Source organism: Triticum dicoccoides, unplaced genomic scaffold (genome assembly GCF_002162155.2).
Source record: "Triticum dicoccoides isolate Atlit2015 ecotype Zavitan unplaced genomic scaffold, WEW_v2.0 scaffold178121, whole genome shotgun sequence".
Taxonomy (NCBI): Eukaryota; Viridiplantae; Streptophyta; class Magnoliopsida; order Poales; family Poaceae; genus Triticum; species Triticum dicoccoides.
Window position 1 is genome coordinate 346 of NW_021224693.1, and position 3336 is coordinate 3681.

The window sequence follows — 3336 nt, forward strand, 5'->3', positions numbered from 1 at the left end:
AAGTAGGATATACATAAGATATTTAAAATGACCAGAATCACGCTTCTCACTTTCTGCCATATTAAGGCACTTGGTTGTGTAACCAAGAGCCCATTTGTGGTTCTAGTTATAATTTACTGTTATGTCATAAATAGGATGATTTTGACTTACTCTTGTGTCCAGATTAGAACTTTGTAACTGTGTCAGACCGTTGCATTGTGGACTAACAGTTCCTTGGTCTGCATTAAGGAACCGTTTGCTAAAAAACCAGCCAGATGGTCTCGCCTACAGAAACTACCACTCTCTTTGGTGTCTGGTGGCAGTATATCTTTTAGAAGACACAGATAAGTCTTTTGTTTCTACAAAAACAACATCATCTGGTTATGGTGAGAAATATAGACATATTGTGCTCATATCAGTAGAATATATGCACGAGATGTTGAAAATGGCCAGAATCACACTTCTTGCTTTTGGCCATACTAACGCACTTAGTGGTGTAATCAGGCCGCATTTGTGGGCTATGCTTGTGTGTTTGATTCTACTACGTCCATTCCAAAATATAAGACGTTATGGAATGAGGTAGCAATTAGGTAGGGGATTATTTACTGGTTGCAGTTAGATTTTAGTGTTGTGTTTTTATAAAAGATGATTTTGACTTACGGTTGCGCGTCTAGATTAGATATATGCATCCGCTTTTGGGAACTAACGCAATGCTAAATGTGACATTGAAAATTGAGGATGTTAACCATTATATCTCCTTCCTTATTTGTAGAATGTAATTGTGTCGGATAATTGGATTGTCAACTATCGATTCCTTAGTTTGTGTCAAGAAACCGTCTGTTAAAACTTAAAACAGCAGGCAGTCTAAGCTATGAAAACTATTGCTTGCTCTAGTGGTAGTATCTTTTAGAAGACACATATAAGTCTTTGGCATCCTCAAAGACAACATCATCTTGTTATGGTGAGAGCTGGCACTTAGTTGCATAATCAGAACCCATTTGTGGTTGTTGTGTTTGTGTGCTGGAGTATATCGCCTTGACTTCACATCTGAATGGCAATAGCATATCTCTCACTTTATGTTGCATCTGGTTTTCTACAGTCTGCTATTTTCTGCAAATTTTGTATTGTGTTGACTTGTGACCCCTTTTGGTTATCTTGATGTTTGGATTTCTTTATGATTTGGCACTTTTGCTGGTGATATGACTTTGATGTTGTGTCTTTTGCAACCCGGTGCAGAAGCCCGTGAACTCGGCCGTGTGGGACTCCTGGGGTGCGATGGTGTTGGCGGTGGTATACGGTCTTGTCTACAACTGTGCTGGTAAGTTCATGGTTTTCCTCTGTCCACCCCTCTCCCGGTTGCTCTGAGACCTAGCCCTGGAGCTGTGGCTGCTCTGTGTGCCGGTCATCGAGCCATGGTTTATTATGTGATGGTAGACTCTCTAGCCATTTCCTTACACCAATAGTATTGTTACTATTTGCATGTTCAAGCTTCATGATATGCTCTCGGTTAATGATCATGACTTCACTTTGTGAATGGTCTTGCGCTGTTATGGGTGTTATCATCTTTGTTTTTGTGGGCTTGCTAAATAATTTTAATCATAGATATTCTATGGGTGTTTCTGAGATTCCCACATAGATTCAGATTATACTAGATGGTAGCTTCGCTTCTTTTGTTAGTACTGGTGCATGGTTTGTTTCGAATTTGAGGTAAAGCATTAGTCTTGATATGCAAGGAACAATTCATCTAGGACGATGTTTTGCTGAATCCAACTGATTGCTGCTGTTTAGACTTGCCAATGGTGCGTTGTCTGTGTAGCAGTGTTCCTTAAGTTTTGACAAGTGAAGCAATAGGACACATGATGATGCTAGGTTATTTGTATTTTGTCAGCGATGAACTCGCGAACTAGTTCGCAGGCGGCCTAGTCCTTCCAGTGAGCAATGATATGTAGGATCTCTCAAAGAAAATTCTCATTCCATACATACCGAGTGTCTTTCCCCACTCTTTTGTTTTTAGCTTGTCATGGCAAGATTTCTTCCTGGCAAGCCAAATATATGTGAATGTTAATCAACATGCAAAAACTGAGTTGCGGTTATTTGATGTTTTGCCAGGACAGTTTCTACGAGATGCAAGCATGATTGTGCTTGTCGCCCAGGACCAGGACGCCGACCTATGGTGTGCACCAGGAAGTGAACTCGTGCGGCTCGAGGATAGATTGTTGTGATGATCTATCTGAGTAGTCTAGAAAAATCCCAATTTTGAGTGAAGAGTGGATCCTCTTTGCTGCAATCTTCAGTATGTATTGGATCCCAATTCCGTTTGTTTCTGGGATGATGCATATTTTTTGCCTGTCTATAATATAACTTGCTGAGAAGAACCAACTGTCGCAGATACTAGTTTCGAGGTTGCCTAACCATGGTTCGAGGCTGAAGAAGCAAATAGATGATCTGGATGAGAAGATGGCGGTGACTGACTCTTCTCCCGAGTCTTTGATGTCCAAGTAGATCCAGGTGAGTCCTTTAGTAACTCAGGCCATATGATCTGGTGCAATGTTGTTGCATGTCATTATTTGGCCATCTCGGTTTTTACTGGTTGCGCAACTATAGCTCCTTTAGTAACCCAGGCCAGTATGACCATTCAGATAAATTTGGCCATCTTCAAGGGATACGAAACGACCACTCAAATAACCCAGTTCCAGTGTAATACGGACATGAAGTAAAGCAGCAGACCATAATTGTTGTAGTGGCCCTTGTTCTAGCTTGGCACCTCGTGCCAACATAGCAAACTGTTTTTAGGCCTTGTGATGTAAACTGCCGGTCCATGTCTTTTGATAAGCAAGCACATTTATCTAGTTGTCATGTTAGTGTGTGCTTTGACAGTTGCATGTTGTCCGTCAAGTAAGAGTGCATTTGCCAACCATACCAGGATCCATGTCAATACGGGTTAGCATCTGATTGTTGTTGCATGTTCTTTTCATTTTGTTTGTACAATTTCTGTTTGTCCATAATCTTAGAGCCTAAGTACTATTTCTGAGAATTGCCTGAAAGTGAAATATGACGAGGAAACTGGACTGGTTAAGGTGTTATGTTTGTAAAAACTCTTGCTAACAGATGCTGCTAAGCTAGCTATGTTAAATTTCCCGAGGTGGCTGATAAGAACTTGCGGCATACTCGACCTATTCCAATGTGTTTTGCTGATGTGCTTCTTGGACGTGACAGGATTGTCCTTTGTAGGTTGCTTTCTTGTGATAACCCCTTGTCCTCTCTTGCTCTTTGCCCAGGATGGTGAGGACGGCGAGAAGAAAAGATCTTTGCTGGAGATGGTGCACCGACACCCATCGGGCTATTCTTCCGGAGGGC

The 3336-nt window shown here is 41.4% G+C and overlaps 1 long non-coding RNA gene across 4 annotated transcripts; it reads left to right on the plus strand.

The window, feature by feature from the left end:
- Window positions 1-233: 233 nt before the first annotated feature.
- Window positions 234-3336, plus strand: LOC119344651. 4 transcript variants are annotated; one of them, XR_005166756.1, is made up of 5 exons: window positions 239-365; window positions 1216-1297; window positions 2094-2272; window positions 2368-2487; window positions 3258-3336. It is a non-coding gene; the product is annotated as an uncharacterized LOC119344651 (long non-coding RNA). The 4 variants fall into 4 exon arrangements; XR_005166754.1 differs by having other exon boundaries at window positions 240-365; window positions 2089-2272; XR_005166753.1 differs by having other exon boundaries at window positions 234-1297; window positions 2089-2272.